General features: G+C 41.4%; 1 pseudogene; it reads left to right on the top strand.

Moving 5' to 3' along the window:
• Window positions 1-4,183: 4,183 nt before the first annotated feature.
• LOC133104978 (myosin-9-like) lies at window positions 4,184-18,518 on the top strand (annotated as a pseudogene).
• The last annotated feature ends 254 nt before the right edge of the window (window positions 18,519-18,772 follow it).

The raw sequence follows: 18,772 nt of genomic DNA, 5'->3' as shown, positions 1-18,772 counted from the left end.
AAGCCCTATTCAGCTTTAAAAAAAAAAAAGACGTATTTCGTTTTAAGCTCTACTGATTCTTATCTTTAAGGTTTTTCAAAAATGCATTTCAAAAGGCATTTCTTAAACTGTATTAAAAAAATCAAATATAATTCTTCCACAGAAGATCTAAAATGAACATAAGTGATGCATACCTTAGAATGTAAAGTTTGTTTATGGGTTATATAGAAAACTTTGGCTTTCCACCTGAATTGGAATACTAGAAATATCTATCTCAAATAAGTGTGACTTGTAAGTTAAGGTGATATTCTTTTTTCACACCTGATGGGCAGGTGACCTAGATGATGATTTCTATCTCTTTTGTGTATTGTGACACGCGGGACCTAGAGCATGTGGGTTTCGGTAGTTGCGGAGCGAGGTCTCAATAGTTGTGGCTCGTGGGCTTAGTTGCTCCGTGGCATGTGGGATCTTCCTGGACCAGGGATAGAACCCGTGTCCCCTGCATTGGCAGGCGGATTCTTAACCACTGTGCCACCAGGGAAGTCCATGTCTCTTAGAGTTAACATTTATAAAATGAGAAGGCATCAAGATTTCATGTGCCATATCATTTATTTGTTATATTAGTAAATACACTAGCAATTACTCTTTTAGGAATTTATCCTTAAATATAATTGCACACATGGTGTATGTATAAAGTTATTTATTACAGTGTTATTTTTTAAGACATAAAGATGGGAGAAAACATGAGAGCCCGTTAAAAAGGGACAGTCAGGGGCTTCCCTGGTGGCGCAGTGGTTGAGAATCTGCCTGCCAATGCAGGGGACACGGGTTCGAGCCCTGGTCTGGGAAGAGCCCACATGCCGCGGAGCAACTGGGCCCGTGAGCCACAACTACTGAGCCTGCGCTCTAGAACCCGCGAGCCACAACTACTGAGCCTGCGCGTCTGGAGCCTGTGCTCCGCAACAAGAGAGGCCGCGACGGTGGGAGGCCCGCGCACCGCGATGAAGAGTGGCCCCCGCTCGCCGCAACTGGAGAGGGCCCTCGCACAGAAACGAAGACCCAACACAGCCAAAAATAAATAAATAAATAAATTTTAATAAAAAGGGACAGTCAAATAATGTACATTTATGCACTGGAACTGTGTGCAGGCATCATAAAACAACTCAGGAAAAAATTGAGGAAAAACTTTATGTTGAAATGATAATATTTCTAAGGTATTCTATTAAGTGAGAAATCAAGGTACAGAAGAGTTTACATAGTTTGTCATCATTTGTAAAATATATATCAATTTTTGCTTTTATGTACACAAAATAGCTCTCTGGAAGAGTAAGCAAGAAATTAATAACAATGGTTTAGAGATGAAAGTTTGTTGGACCTTTATGGGGTGGATCAGATCCATATATATTAAATTTTATGCCCTAAAAACAGAGAAAACACATTTTAGTTTCCTCTAATACCTATGAAAAAAGTGACTATGGGATAGCATTTAAGAATAGTAAAAATTAATGCATATAAACTATTTTTATGAAGCAAATATATCACATCAAAGCCTTAAAATGCATAAAAAGAACAGCAGATCAATATGCCTATGAATATAAAAGTAAACCCTAAGTAATACATTATTAGAGAGAATCTAACAGTACGTGAAAAGAATACATATACCTGACCAAGTGGGGTTTATTGCAGAGGTGAAACAATACTGCTCTGTATTAATACATTAAAAGGGAAAAATGATAAGCATGTCTACAGGTGCTGACAAGGCATTTGAAAAATATTTATATGAACTTTTGACTGAAAAAATGCACCTGGAATAAGAAAAGAAATACACAAATATTTTAAATAAAATAGGGAAAAGTAATACTTCCTAACAAAATGGGAATTGACACATATAATATTTCAACTCTAAAGTCAATATATGCCTAATGGAAAAACACTAGATTCATTACCAGTAATATCCAGAACACCATCAAGAGGTCAATACCACCACTATTATTTGTCACTGTTTTTGAGGTACTAGCCATTGTAATGAGGAAGGAAAACAGAGGTAAAATTGTTCAAGTTGGAAAATAAAAGGTAAAATTATTATTTTTGATGTTGTGATTGTACACATGGAAAATCCCAAAGACTTAACGATATATTGCAAACAATAAGATAATGTATAAATGTGGATGAGTACAAAACTAAAATCCCAGGACTTCCCTAATGGTCCAGTGGTAAAGAATCCACTTTCCAATGCAGGGCACACGGGTTCAATCCCTGGTCAGGGAACTAAGATCCCACATGCCACGGGGCAACTAAGCCCGTGCACCACAACTACTGAGCCCAGGCGCCTCAACTAGAGAAAGAAAACCTGCACACCACAACTAGAGAGAAGCTCACGTGCCACAACTAAGATCCTGCATGCCTCAACTAAGACCCGAAGCAGCCAAAAATAAAAATAAATAAATAAATAAAATAAATAAATATTAAAAAAATCTAATATCCCAAATCCAGGACCTTCCTATACAGGAAGAGCAACAAATTACAAGATATCATGGAAGAAAAGATCCCAATTACAATAGCAAAATAGTAACAATAAAAGATATAAGGAAAAAACTAGATAAGCAGAATCTGTGATATTATAATCTATAAAAAGAAAACATTAAAAATAACACTGAAAAGCAAAAGGAAGGCTTTAATAATTAGAAAAGATATATTTATTCAATAATTTATGTCAAGGCTACTGAAAAGCTATTTTAAAAAATTGGATCCCTAACTTATACCACATGCCAAAATAAATGCCAAGTGGATCAAATATTTTATCATAAAAAATTAACAAAGAGGTAATAAAAAGAAAACATGGAAGGTTTAAAAGCTGATAAAAAATGTCTAAAATATATATCATAGGCAATGTGATAAATTCTTATCTATATAAAGAGCTGCTATTTTCAAATAAGGAAAAAACAAGCCAATAGAAAACTAGGCAAGCAGCATGATCAGATAATTGTTAACAAAGCAGAACCACATGTCTTTTAAAACATGTAAAGTTAACCCCATTCATTATAAGAGTAACATAAAACTTAAAACATAAGATGCCATTTTTTTTCACCTAAAAGTTTGACAAAGATCTGAATGATTGATTGTACACAATATGAGTTTGGCAAAAGTGGCATTCTCATACAAGGCTGGTGGAAATATACATTTGCACAACCTCTATAGAATACAATCTGTCAAAATCTATCGAAATTTAAAATGCTTATTTGCTTTGACCCTGTAATTTGACGTCTAGGAGCTTCTCTTGCAGATACATTGACATATATGCATATATTTGTATGAATGATTGATGCTGCATTGTCATTAACAAAAATACAAAAATTAAAACTAAAATAAAACAACCAAAATCTCCATTAATAAAGAGTTATCAGTTAAGTAAATTATGGCAAATTCAAATGATATAAAACTATCCAAGTGTAAACAAGAATGAGTTAATTATATGAACTGAAATAGAAGGATTTCCTAGATAGAGTATTAGGTGAAAAAAATAAGGTATAAAAATATTTATCATTTGGGTAAACAAATACATAACGTTATATGAAAGTGTATGAATGTATGTTGGCAGATAATGTATGAAAGATGTACAAGAAACTGATATGAGTGTTAGCCACTAGGAAGAGGAACCAGGAAACGTACTTTTCATTATTTTGAGTTTTTAGAATTATGTACCATTTACATGTTTTACCACTCCATAAATATAATTCTTTTAAAAATTTATCAGTCAAGAGACAGAACGGTGAGTCAGTTGTGGCATGGTTGTCATGGAAGCAATCTGTTCATAGCATTCTTACTTCAGTTGAGTTATTTTGTATTGGGGACATTAATGTTTACTTCAAGTATATTCAAAATATTACACTATAATCCAATACTGAAAGCAAAGATGATTATAATAGCAAAACAAAAATAGGCATAAGACAGTTAAGACAATTAAAACCAGTAGAAATTGCTGAATCCTTTGAAATAGAACCTAGGATTTCCCAAGGTGGAGAGTTCGGTGGGACTGATATAAATCTCACAAGGACCATCACTTAAATACTCAACAACAGTCTGCCAAAAGCTTCTGACTGATATTCAAGAAAAGCTATTTAACTTTTGCGTAAACCAGAGTAATTTTCAGTTTGCTTTGAAATCACACTGCCTGAAAGGCGCTAAAGAGGTCAAGACTTCCAGCATGAGGTATGAGGAGCAGACTGTCACCCAGGCATTACAAACACTGGTGATAGAAAGTGATAGTGAAGATTATGAGGAAGGTTTATACACCAACTTAAACCATGCTACTGAAGAATTAGTATGTAAATTTTGGGGAAAAAAAGTGCATGTTTTGTGAGTTTTTTTGGCCAGCTGGATACAGATCTTTGGACTCCTGCACACTCTCTGGTCTCCTGCACCTCTGGGGAAGAACCGTGGTCTCTAATTCTCTCTTTAAGCATTTGCCTTGTGCACTTACTACATCATCTTGAATTCTTCTCTTCCTTCTTGCATTTTCTTATCAGTCCCTTGACCCAGCCCATCCTCTGACCCATACCCACTGCTCCCATATCACCTCAGAGGTAGAGAATAGGCTTCCAAACCTTATTAAGTCAAGTTTCTAGAAAACCAGAGCACCTTAATCAACACTATGAATCAAATGAAAATGTTTATCAGTGATCACTGTGTTACAGATACAGTCAGACCAAGACTAGGACAGCAAAGGACAAAAATAGACTTGGAGAGGAAAAAAACTGAAATACATACACACACACACACAAGAACACTCGGGGAAGGACTTCCTCTCAATCATGCCTCCTTAAACGATAATTATTCACCACCAAAAATAATTTACTATTGGTTATTAGTTTTTGTTTTAATTCTTTCAGAGGTCCTTAAACCCATTCTCACTTCCTAGCAAAACCCCCTAGGAAAAAGATGTGAACTCAAATCAGATTTCCTTTATCCAATCACCGTCTGAATTTCTTCACTGTTTTATTACATCAAATAAGTCCAAGTGTTTCCAACAAGGTTGTTTCTGCACCCTTTGACCCCACAGGCTTCAAATTCCCTATAAAGATGGTTTCCTATTTAATTCTGATTTAGTTTCCTAGCATGGCAAACCCTCATTTAGGTAAATAGCTTAATATAGAGGTGTCTCCTGTTACTATAAATTAAGAATCCTTCTCAATATTATGTAACACTTAATCTCCACTAAGACCTAATGAGCATTTATTTCCTATTTGAGATGTCATACATTTGAGAAAAAAACCTTTAAAAAATATTCTTAAGCCTGGGAGTTTCCTAATATCTCAATATTTGATATGATATTTAAAAACCTAAAACATTTGTCTGCCACTGCTTTTATTTGAATTTGGGATCCCATCTTTTTATGGAGATGCTTCAAATGGTCCTTTGAAGGTAAACAGATGATATTATTAACTATTTCCATTATGGAGTGGTTAAAGGCAGGGAAAGTGAGAACTAGAATCTCTCTCCAGAACTCCAGACCTGAATGTACACTGTCTACAAGGTATTTTCACCTGGCTGCCCCCAAGGGTTCTGACTTCACAGGAATTCCTCAAAAACCAGTTCCTTCTCCTGACAGATTCCATTCAAGGACTGGCATCCATCTTGTAACTCCTCTGGTCTTTTTTAGCTCTTTCCTCTCTTTCCTAATAAATCCAGTAAATCATCAGTCTTGTTTGAAAAATGGTACAATGCACACATCCACCCCTCACACACTTCCACCTACCACATACACATCCCTCTGTCTCTTTCCAATGAGATATTCATAGTCAGCCCATCAGCTCTCAGCTTAATTAATGATTTAATTTCCCTCTCAGACTCCAGGTTGCCCCCTCCAAGTTATTCTCTACATTGCAACAGTCATCTTTCTTTCTGAATACATGCTTGTAATAAAAATAAAGCAGTACGTTCTCTACATTTGAAATCTGATCACGTAATTCCCCCACTTAAAATCTCTAATACAATGCATTGTCTTCAAGAGCTGAGTGAAAATTCCAGCAGCTCTAAGGCTGTTCCTGAACAAGCCCCTGCTTACATCTCCAGCCTCATGTTTTATCCCTCTGAGTCCCAGCCACATCCAGCTACATTAAGTCCCTCTCAATAGTCCAGACGCTCTCTCCTGCCTCTATAACACTTTGCACATGCAGATACTCCTGTTTAACTGTTTGTTACTCAACATTCAGATCTCAGCTTGGATTTCATGTCTTCCAATGGCTTTTTCCAGACCCTCCCAGCCTGACATCTCTTTCAAGACTGGATCAATGGGTCAAGGTCCCACCTATATGCTTCTGTAATCGCCTATGTTTACCTGTGTCATATGAGGTATTACCTGTATTACAAATTTCTTCTTTCTTACTCTGATTCGCTCAGTAAATAATGAACAACTTGAACATAAAAAATAGCCACAAACCCAGCGGAATTCTTAGCTTATAGTAGGCATTCCAGAAGTATTTGTTGAATGATAAAGTGAATGAGTGAATGAATGAATCTCAATGCCATAGACCCTCAAGTTGAATCAATATCCCAAGACAAGTTCATGTCCCAAGCAGAATGCTTGAATTTCCTGGGCTGTTAGAAACCCAGAAGAACTACAGTCTCCTCCTCACTGATGACCACAATCTTGACAGGCACCTTACAAAGGAAAATATCTCTTCACTGTTGCCAAAGGGGTTGGTGGGCAGTAAAATTCAATGACTCTTAAGCCTTGTACTAGGATCTTCACTCAGTATCTCTGGAAATGCAATGCCACAGGTCTGCGTGTAATGAACAGAAGGCAATCAGTGGGTTTCCCTGTCAAAAGGACTGTTTCCAGTAAAGACAAGAAATGACGAAGGGGCATTTGTCTCTTTCCTTCTTGCCTTTTTGCATTCCTTCCTTTCCTCATAGAGTTAGGGTTCAAGCACGCATGCATGCTTACAGATTACCGCTTGCACATTTGCAGCCTCTGGTCACAGAGGAGTGAGGCAAGTACCCAAACAGGCCGTGTTTCACGATATCTAAGGTGCGCTCTCAGTTGCATTAAATATTTATCAGCCAGCGTCTGTCCACTGAGTACTTAGGTATGTTTAATTTTTTTAGTGTTATTTTCTGTCTGGAATTAAAATAGTGGCTTTAGCCAAAGATAACAAAAGGACTTATACCATAGATGTATACAGCAGAGCATCCTGGAATCACCTATTCTCAACTCACCCCGCTGAAGCAAGGTTAGGAAGGTGCCTCAAGGCTAAGAAAGGTTCTGAGCGTCTGTCGGTTTCATTTTGCATCAGGAAAATGAAAAAGATAAGAAAGGAAGAGTTGGTAACTGTGGTATGAATCATTTGGTCTTAAAGGCTGATTCACCCCTAAAAAGAAAAGGAATTCAGCCTCAGGCCAATCTGATGGGGTGGTGGGGGGAGGACATCAAGTTTATTGACACTGTTCATTGGCGGAAGGACTGGGACGGACTAAAGAGGGTGTCTAGCTCCTCATTTTCCTAGGTCAGCTGAAGCCCCTAAAATGGCACCAGTAATAGGATGATGTACTTTCAGTCAGTGATGTGGGTGGTTTCCCTTTCCTCCCCCCAGCTATTCAAGCTGTATTCGGTGGGAGACACATAGTAATTTGCTGAAAATCACGATTCGCTAAGAAACTCTCACAAAACCCCAAGAGCCCATTATATTAACAGAAGTGACAAGAAAATAAATATTTTTGACAAGGGAGTGCTCCTATCTGGGGAAGATGGCTGCAATGTCGGTGATTATTCAGCAAATCAAACTTATTTAAACACACTGTCTCTAATACTTAATAAATGTTATAGTGTGGCTTTTTGTGGCTAATAAAACTTGGTTTACATTCCACCCCGTGCCTTCTATGATTCGCCTCCCTGGGCTCACTTAAAGTACATTAAGAGGCAGCAAGCAAGATGAGGGTGATTTGCTGCAAAACTTAAATAATTCATTTATGCACCACTGCTTTCAGACTGTGTTTTTACAAATGATGTAATGAGACAAGCTGTGAAATGTTCTACATGGGGAAAAAGACAGGAAAGTCCCTGGAAGAAAACCTCCTTTCCATGACTTATTCCTTTGAGGTGCAGGACAGAAACAAGGGAATCATCTCTTACAGAAACGTCTGTGCTATTTACCTACTTCTCATAAATAGGGCATCAACTAGCTGTCATTTATACTTTTCCATTAACTAGAATTAAAGTCATACCATATTGGAGAGTCTTAATTCCTGAGTTAATTTGTAAAATTGATATGTCTAATTAAACTCCCAAAAGGATATTTGGGGAGAAAGTCTTGACAAAAATTTTTTTAAGTTTCTCTGAATAAATAACTGGGCAAAAATATCCAATAAACATTGTAATATAAAAAAAGATATACACTTGAACTGTTAGATAATAAAGCATATGATATTTAAAAGAGTATGGCCCTAATCACAGAATAAGTAGGCAACCAAGGAAACAGTCTAAAAAGAAATAGGTGAAAGAGATAAAGGTCTAGAAGCAAGTGAAGAATCAACACAATTCAATTTACAATAAATGTAGCACTGCACATCAGTGAGAAAAGAATATATATATATATTTATATAAAATTCAACATTTCCTAGTTTCTTACTTGAAAAAGAAATTGTATTCAAGGAATTTACCAACTGACATTCCAAATAGAGTGATGACATTCATTACAAGTGCTATTGAAAAGATCTATAAAGTACTTATAAAAGCTCTAGAAAAAATATAACTGAACATTTATATAATTTTGGAGGAGGAAAGATCATTCTAAGGTATAACAAAGAGATAAGCTGCAAATAAAGAGACTACTATATTTTGTTACTGAGAAATATAAAAATGGACAAATGTACTAAGAACACTATTAACAAAATTAAAAGACAAATAACAAATTTCTAAAATATCTTAAATGTATTGGAAAAGGAGTTAATATCACTATTACATAGGTTTCTTACATATCAAAAAGAACTATTTTTTTTGAAAATGAGCAAAGAATATGGTTAGAGAAGACAGAATATGAGATATATAAAATAACAAAACACCCCTCATTTGCTTTTGCTTGTCACAATAGCAGAGATAAAACGTTCTGCTAATGGTGAGGGAATGGGAAAAAAGTCATTCTCCTAAACCGCTGATGAAAGTGTTAGTTGGTTCAATTTTTTTCTAGTGGGAATATTCTCCAGTGACTGCGCATCACAAAATGTTTTTAAAATACATCTTTTGAACCACAAATTTCTCTTCTAGGAATTTATACCAGAAACCAACCAAAGAAACTTACAAAGATGTATGTATAAAGAAGCTCATCACAAGGTTCTTTCATAATGGTAAAAATTTGAGGAAAACAAAACTTTTTTCAAAGCAGGATGCTTATGTGTTTTGGGCTACTATGTATCTAGTAATAATATTCATGTCAGGCAAACTAGTCTCTAAGGGAAAAGCATCACTAGAGATTAAAAAACAAAATAAAGAAACAGACTCACTACATCTAGATAATGTTGAAGTCACCATGAAGTGTCAACAATGGAGATGGGCAGAAATAATAAGAAGGTAGGAAACGAACCAGGGAAATAGAGTCTAAGACCTGGGAGTAGAGACTTTAATGAAAAGGGTAGCTGACAGCATCATACGCTAAAGAGGGGCCAAGATAATGAGGATGGGAAAGAATCCATTAGATTTTATATCTGAGGCATAATTGACAACTTCGATAAAATAATCTTAGGAGAGGGCTCAGGATAGAAGCCTGTGGGGACTCGAGGTGTAAGTCTGAATCAGGGAAACACTAGCTCTAGTTGCATTGGGGCTGGGAGACGAACCAGGAGATTGTGGGAAAATGCAGGCAATAAACTAAGAAAATCTGCACTAAGGTTGAGGCAGTGATAGTGGGAGAGCATGGATTGTCAAGTATTGAGGCACATATCTGAGGTGGGAACAAGGGGATTCGTTAAGTGACTAGATTGTAGGACTTAAGGCTGGAGGGAGCCAAGGAGAGAGACAAGCTGAACGTGTCTTTGAGGTGTCTATCTAGTTGAGAAATGGGAATAGATGACGCATTAAACAGAGTCTTGAATACATGAGGGAGAATGGTTTGGGGGGAAATACGGTGAATTCCATTTTGGATATGGGATGTATGAGATGACTGATGTGTAATATTCTATTAGAAATATCTAGAAGGCACTTGGATTTACGGATCTTGGACTTATGAGAAAGATAGAGATGAAAATATAGATTTGTGATTTATCTACACACAGAAAGATAAATTCATATGACTAAAATAGTGTAGTAACAGTATATAAGAAAATCCTTAGAGCTAAAACAGAGGAGAATACAGCAGAAAGGCTGAAAAACCCAGGCATGAAACATGATGGTAAAGGAGCCAAGGAAGAAGATACAATGCAGAAAATGAAGAATCCAATTCCTTATGAAAGAGATGCTTCTGTTCTTATACACGTAAAAGCCTGAAAATCTTCTGTCTTCTTTCAAACCAGGATGGAAATAGTTGCAAGGAAAGTGGAAAAATTCTGGCTGGAAAGTCCTCCTACAGATCCAAAGTCCACAGCTATAAATGAACCGCAAGATAGGGCCAGACGTGCATTTTGTAAACAAGAAGAAACAGTTCTCAGACAAAAAAAAAACCCTTGCATTTGGCTCTAAAATTAACATTCATGAGTTTGATAAATTAACTTTTTTTTCTAGTCCAGTCTATCTGGCTTTCTCTGCTTTTGTATGTTGCCTCTGAGTAGAGCATTCCATTAAGTGTCTTCTGTATCCCACTTCACCTATGCTACCTCACTTGAGCCCTCAGGTCATCTCTCCTCTGCTCGTTATAAAAACAGATTGGAACGTGATTTTTTGGTTATACTCCTCTAATGGAAGAAACTGGCTTGGCTGAACTAGATACCAGATCCATTTTGATGGGCTTATATTCTTTTGCTTGGGCTGCCATAACAAAATACCATAGACTAAATGGCTTAATATCAGAAATTTATTTTCTCACTGTTCTTGGGGCTAGAAGTCATGATCAAGGTCCAGCCAAGTTGGTTTCTGATGAGAACTCTCTTCCTGGCTTAAAGACAGCTGACTTCTAGCTGTGTCCTCACGTGGCTTTTCCTCTGTGGCATATGAAAGGAAGAGTGGGGGTGGGGGGAAGAGCTCTTTGGTGTCTCTTCATAGAAGGACACTAATCCCATTAGATCAGGGTTCCACCCTTATGACCTCACCTAATTTACTTATCTCCTAAAAATTCTATCTCCAAATATTACATTGGGGGTTAGGGCTTCAATATATAAATTGGACGGGGGAGCGGAGTGGGCACAATTCCATCCACACCAGTGCTTATTTTGCTGAGATAATTCAAAAGGCAGAATATTCCAGAGCCAAATGGCTGTGGGTTTTGAGTACCTGTTTAAGCTGTTAAAAGAGTTCTAGAGAATCTCATGAGAACTGAAGATTGTTGGTTGAGTTTTCTTTTCTTGATATTCAAGAGAGTTGGTCTCTGTAAACACTCTAAAATTGTAATACCTATTTTTTTTGGTTGATGTAAATAAATATTTATGATTTACTGATATAAGTAATTAACTTGTAAATTTATGTAAGGCTGACCATCTCTCCATCATGGTGAGCTCTAAATAATAACGTGGAACCATGATAAGGAACATGGAACGGATGCAAGAGTAAAAGCTTAAACTATAAAATCATTTGAAAATTGGGCATATCAGAGTGTGGAGGATTATTTCAGCAGGCTCTTGGAGTTTGTGGCTCATCTCCAGAGACGATCCCAGAGAATCATATACTAACTCTCTGGACACCCTGTCATTGGGAAGGTGGAGACCATTGGATTGTGGTGGGAGGTTCAATAGGAGAGCTGATATTGGCCACAGCCATAGCCCTGGCCTTGCTGCTTGAATTTTGTCCCAATCACACCATTTGGCATTAGTGATTAACCCCAAGAAGAAGGGAAAGGGCACAAAAAGCTGAAAGGAGGAAACAAAAAAAGGTACTTGCTTCTAAGAGTACTAAAGAGGCTGAAAGCACACAGCTTCCCTGTTTGCACTTCAACAGTAAAGATGAAACACCAGTGGGAGGAGGATTTTTCTCTTGCCTCCATGCAGCAGCTATAGGAGAACGTCCAGAGAGATTATACCAGTGTTGCTGAAGTCATGAGAAAAATAGGAATGTACCCATAGCCAGCAATGTCAGGCAGTGGCAGAAGCCAGGAACAATGAGGGGCAGCAACTAAGGGAGGCCCACAGAGTCCCCGGGGAGACTCAAGCGAGATCTCAGGGGTGCTTGGAGCCAAACAGAAGAATTAATATAGCTGAGCTCTTCATTGTTTCCCCAGTGGGCTGTATGCCTACAACTACTGCTTACATGGCACAGAGTGTTCAATTTCCTTAAGGTGGCAAGGGCAAGGATGTAAGGAATGCAGTTGCCTTGTGTCTGCGTAGCTGCCTGCAATGTTGGTGCTATGGAGGGGCATAAGTCTCTAGAAGGCAGGCTACATCAGTTTAACTGTCCATCCACAGTGCCTAAAATGTACACCACCCAGCAGCAGGAAGATTAGGGAGCAACTCTTTGATGGCCTGAGCTAATCAGTGGTGGCAAGGCTGTGACTCTTGTAGGCCGCAGAAAGCGAGAAGGGTGTCATCAGCAGCTGAGGCATGAAAAGGTCTTTCTATTCATATGAATGCAATCATCTAATACAAGTCACTCCCCCTACACACACACACAAACACACACACACACACATGCAAAGTCATGCCCTTCTTCTTTTAACTGCATCTTTCACCTACCCACTCACCCCCCGCCAACACATACACAAACTGTGGTTGTAAACCATCTTTGTTCTTTTAAGGTTGATTTTCACTTCAGCCTTACTTCACTTGGAAGTTGATGTTAGGGTGAGGAGAAATCCTCACACATATGGAGAAGGGTCAAGGAAGGAGGAAGTTGGGTCACACGATGATGCACCCCAGTCCAAACATTTCATCCCCACCCTCTCTCACCACCAACAGAAGAATATACTTTTTGCAGATGAAACCTCGATGAAAACTTCCAAGTCAGGATTCAATTTGGTTTCCAGTGTGGGAAAATGAGTGAACTCCTGTGGGTTCTTCCTGAGCATGAGGGGAAAAATACAATAGAAAATAAACATGTAGACGCTCTCAGGGCACCCGTCTAAAAATGTCATGATTGGAGCCCAGCCTGAAAGCTGCATCAGCTGCTTTACCTCAACTTTTTGCCCTTTTCCCAACATGCGCATATTTATAACCTGGGTTTCCCAAACAGATTACTCTGTATTTCCGCCATCTGGTTTATGGATTTTTTTCTAAACATGCTACAGGCTGCCAAACGGTAAAGCTAGTAAGATTCTTGTTGGAGAGAAAGCAGCTCTGGCAGAGTGTTGTAAAATAACATCACATTAGCTACTTGGAAGCAGTAGCAGAGCTCCAGAGATTCGAGAATTCTGGAAGTCTTTGAGAGGGTTTAATGAGGATGCTACCAGACCACTTATGTTTTTTGGCAGAATATTAAAATATTCTCTTCTATACGGATAGGGAGAATCTTACCAAAGAGTAAAAGGTGAAATGTTGTTTTAATTTTGCCATCTTTTTATGACTGTGTCTCCACTGTAGAAAAACGGTGTGGTGGATGGACCTAGAGATGATCATACTAAGTGAAGTAAGTCAGACAGAGCAAAGACAAATATCATATGATATCACTTATATGTGAATCTAAAAAAAGGTATAAATGAACTTATTTACAAAACAGAAACAGACTCATAGACATAGAAAACAAACTTATGGTTACCAAAGGGGAAAGGTGGTAGGGGGAGGGATAAATTAGGAATGTGGGATTAACAGATACACACCACTATATATAAAATAAATAATCAACAAGGGCCTACTGTAGAGCACAGGGAACTCTACTTGGTTTTCTGTAATAACCTATATGGGAAAAGAATCTGAAAAAGAATATTTATGCATATATTTATGTTTATATATACATCTGAATCACTTTGCTGTACACTTGAAACTAACACAACATGGTAAATCAACTATACTTCAATAAAAAAAATAAACTATTTTAAAAAAGAGAAAAAAAAGAAAAATGGTGTGGCTTCATTTATGCAGAGACCCAGCTATTGCGTTTTTTGCTTCCATTTCTGCCATGAAATAGCATCCAGACAATGTTAAAACAGGCCTCCCTTGTTCAATGGAAGGTCCCATAAAGTTCATGTCACAGCAGCATTTTTGTTAAGTGAATCCTATTACACTGTTCAATTCCATTATAAATGTCAGAGCTTCAGTCTACGGGAAAGCAGCTGGCCCTGAGTAGAATGAAATCACAGGTCAGAATGTGAAAAATATCCTCAAAACACTTATTTAAAGGAACAAATCATATCGGTTGGAAGGTATTATCATTCAAGATATGTTTAAAAGTATTCTGCACTCAAATAATAACATAAGAAATAAAAATACAAGGGTGAGAAATTCTGGCAGCTTTCTCATCTTCTTCAATCTGACTTCTACATTTCAACTAGTGTTAAGAAAGCAATTCCTAATGATCAGAACATTTGGCTAAGGATGTTTTATTTTGTTTTAATCCACTTTAATTACCTGAAAATTTCTGAATTGATATTCTAGGTCATTTTTTTTTTTTTTTGCAGGGGGTGGTGATGAGGTAGAGTACACTTTTTCCAGACTTTTATGTTAATCTCTCTAAATATCTTTATCTGTATCCTTATACTAGGGCAACAAAGAGGACAGTGTAAAATACAATACCCGAAGTGTGCATTTCTTGTTTCCCTGGGGAGTTCTGCTCTAGTGTGTGCAGAAACAGGTGTTATTTAGCAAATGGCTTTGTGGCTTTGACAAGGCAATGGTTGTTTGTAGATTTTGTGATTGTTTGGGACTTAACGTCAGAGTTGTTTCATTTAGCGGATAATGTTTTTCTCATTTGGGGCTGTTAGCATATCAAGTGCTATTTTTTGAGTTTAGAAAAATTTTGAACACTGACTAGATAGATGTATTCATTCACTCATCCATTCATTCACTTATTTTTTTTAATATATATTTATTGGAGTATAATTGCTTCACAATACTGTGTTAGTTTCTGTTGTACAACAAAGAGAATCAGCCATATGCATACATATGTCCCCATATCCCTTCCCTCTTGAGCCTCCCTCCCATCCTCCCTATCCCACCTCTCTAGGTCATCGCAAAGCACCGAGCTGATCTCCCTGTGCTATGCGGCTGCTTCCCACTAGCTAACTATTTTACATTCAGTAGTGTATATATATCGATGCTACTCTCACTTCGCCCCAGCTTCCCCTTCCCACCTTGTGTCCTCAAGTCCATTCTCTATGTCTACAATCCTACTACTGGGCATATACCCTGAGAAAACCATAATTCAAAAAGAGACATGTACCACAATGTTCATTGCAGCACTATTTACAATAGCCAGGACATGGAACCAACCTAAATGTCCATCAACAGATGAATGGATAAAGAAGATGTGACACATATATACAATGGAATATCACTTATTTCTTACTACAAGATCAGATACAAGGTGACTTCCCTAAAGATGCCCATAGTGCCAGAAAAGATTGAGTGTCTCTAAAATGTTGAGCACAGTATGTACAACCTGTCATTTAATCACCACTCTTAAAAATATAGGAATTATTCTCCCCATTGTAGAAACGTGTAAACTGAGGTTCAGAAGGGGCATGTAATTTGCCCAAGGTTATACTAGTATTAAGTGACAGAGTCCAGATTTCAACCTGGGGTTCTTTGATGTAAAACCCCAATGCAACTTCCACTACAACACCCTGCTGTTTAAGAATGTTTAGCAGTTTAAGAATGAGATCATCACATTATAATGATGAAACGGGACTCCTAAGTTTTGCAACCACAACTGTATGCTGTTCCCAGAATGAAGATGTTTTAATTCAAGAATTCCTTAAGTTTAGAGGTCTAGGAGGCAACTGCTCTATAAAGGAGAGGAATACCGGGACTATTTAAAATAAATTTCCAGCCCTTAGCAGCCTTTTTTTTTTTTTTTTTTAATAAATTTATTTATTTATTTTTGGCTGTGTTGGGTCTTCGTTTCTGTGCGAGGGCTTTCTCTAGTTGCAGCGAGCGGGGGCCACTCTTCATCGCGGTGCGCGGGCCTCTCACCGTCGCGGCCTCTCTTGTTGCGGAGCACAGGCTCCAGATGCGCAGGCTCAGTGGTTGTGGCTCACGGGCCCAGTTGCTCCGCGGCATGTGGGATCTTCCCAGACCAGGGCTCGAACCCGTGTCCCCTGCATTGGCAGGCAGATTCTCAACCACTGCGCCACCAGGGTAAGCCCCCTTAGCAGCCTTTTGATAACGTATTTACTGACAGTTGGAGATCCTCCTGACATTAGTTTTATGGGATAATATCTACCATCCCCCCAGCTGCAGGAGCTGCAGGTCAAGTTCACCGAGGGAGAGCGCGTGCTCACGGAGCTAGCCGACAAGGTCTCCAAGCTGCAGGTCCAGCTGGACAATGTGACGGGTCTTCTCACGCAGTCAGACAGCAAGTCCAGCAAGCTCACCAAGGACTTCTCCGCTCTGGAGTCCCAGCTGCATGACACGCAGGAGCTCCTGCAGGAGGAGAACCGGCAGAAGCTGAGTCTGGGCACCAAGCTGAAGCAGGTGAAGGATGAGAAGAACTCCTTAAAAGAGCAGCTGGAAGAGGAGGAGGAGGCCAAGTGGAACCTCGAGAAGCAGATCGCCACCCTGCACGCCCAGGTCACTGACACGAGGAGGAAGATGGAGGGCAGCGTGGGGTGCCTGGAGACAGCCAAGGAGGCCGAGAGGAAGCTCCAGAAGGACCTGGAGGGGCTGAGCCAGCGCTAAGAGGAGAAGGTGGCCGCCTACGACCAGCTGGAGAAGACCAAGACGCGGCTGCAGCAGGAGCTGGACGACCTGCTCGTGGACCTGGACCACCAGCGGCAGAGCGTCTCCAACCTGGAGAAGAAGCGGAAGAAGTTCCACCAGCTCCTGGCCGAGGAGAAGACCATCTCCGCCAAGTACGCGGAGGAGCGCGACCGGGCGGAGGCGGAGACCCGGGAGAAGGAGACCAAGGCGCTGCCTCTGGCCCGGGCTCCGGAGGAGGCCATGGGGCAGAAGGCGGAGCTGGAGCGGCTCAAGCAGTTCCGCACGGAGATGGAGGGCCTCATGAGCTCCCAGGACGACGTCGGCAAGAGCGTCCACGAGCTGGAGAAGTCCAAGCGGGCCCCGGAGCGGCAGGTGGAGGAGATGAAGACCCAGCTCGGGAGCTGGAGGACGAGCTGCAGGCCACCGAGGATGCCGAGCTGCGGCTGGAGGTGAGCCTGTAGGCCACGAAGGCCCAGTTCGAGCGGGACCTGCAGGGCCGCGACGAGCAGAGCGAGGAGAAGAAGCGGCAGCTGGTCAGACAGGCGCGGGAGATGGAAGCCTAGCTGGAGGATGAGAGGAAGCAGCGCTCTATGGCCGTGGCTGCTCGGAAGAAGCTGGAGATGGACCTGAAGGACCTGGAGGCCCACATCGACTCGGCCAACAAGAACCGGGACGAAGCCATCAAACGAACCGGGACGAAGCTGCAGGCCCAGATGAAGGGCTGCCTGCGGGAGCTGGAGGACCCTGGCGCCTCCCGCGAGGAGATCCTGGCGCAGGCCAAGGAGAACGAGAAGCTGAAGAGCGTGGAGGCCGAGATGATCCAGCTGCAGGAGGAGCTGGCAGCTGCCGAGCGTGCCAAGCGCCAGGCCCAGCAGGAGCTGGGCCAGCTGGCTGACGAGAGGGCCAACAGCAGCGGCAAAGGTGCCCTGGCGTTGGAGGAGAAGCGGCGCCTGGAGGCCTGCATCGCGCAGCCGGAGGAGGAGCTGGCGGAGGGGCAGGGCAGCGCGGAGCTGGGGAACAACAGGCTGAAGAAGGCGAACCTGCAGAGCGACCAGATCAACACCCATCTGAACGAGAACGCGCGGCAGCAGCAGGAGAGCCAGAACAAGGAGCTCAAGGTCAAGCTGCAGGAGATGGAGGGCCCCGTCAAGTCCAAGTCCAAGGCCTCCATCGCCGCCCTCGAGGCCAAGATCGCACGGCTGGAGGTGCAGCTGGACAACGAGCCCAAGGAGCGCCAGGCGGCCTGCAAGCAGGTGCGTCGGGCCGAGAAGGAGCTGGAGGATGCCGCGCTGCAGGTGGACGATTAGCGGGGGAACGCGGAGCAGCGCAGGGACCGGGCGGACAAGGCGCCCTCGCGTCTGAAGCAGCTCAAGCGGCAGCGGGAGGAGGCCCAGCGCGCTAACGCCTCCCGCCGGAAACTGCAGCGCGAGCTGGAGGATGCCACGGAGACCTTGGGCGCTGTGAACCGCGAGGTCAGCTCCCTCAAGAGCCAGCTCAGACGTGGGGACCTGCCGTTTGTCGTGCCCCGCCGAATGGCCCGGAAAGGGGCCGGCGACCGCTCGGACGAGGAGGTGGACGGCAGAGCCGATGGGGCTGAGGCCAAAGCTGCCGAATAATCACCTCTTCTCCTGCTGCCCGAGACGGACGACAACGACGACTCCGCCTCCCCTTCCCAGCCTCCGCAGCACCCCTTCCTCCCTCCGGGGACTGCTGTGACTGTAACCCCACCTCGTCCCCCCCCCCCCCCCGCCCCGGGCCAGGGGACCTCAAGCCTCACCTCCCCACCCATCCCCCCAGGCCTCCTTGAAGGGCTTTCCGGCTTCCTCTGCTGCAGCCCCTCCTGCTCCCCACCCACCCCCGCCCCCGAATC

The sequence above is a fragment of the Eubalaena glacialis genome, chromosome 14 (assembly GCF_028564815.1).
Source record: "Eubalaena glacialis isolate mEubGla1 chromosome 14, mEubGla1.1.hap2.+ XY, whole genome shotgun sequence".
NCBI classification, from domain to species: Eukaryota; Metazoa; Chordata; class Mammalia; order Artiodactyla; family Balaenidae; genus Eubalaena; species Eubalaena glacialis.
This window is presented reverse-complemented; position numbering and strand designations above follow the sequence as displayed.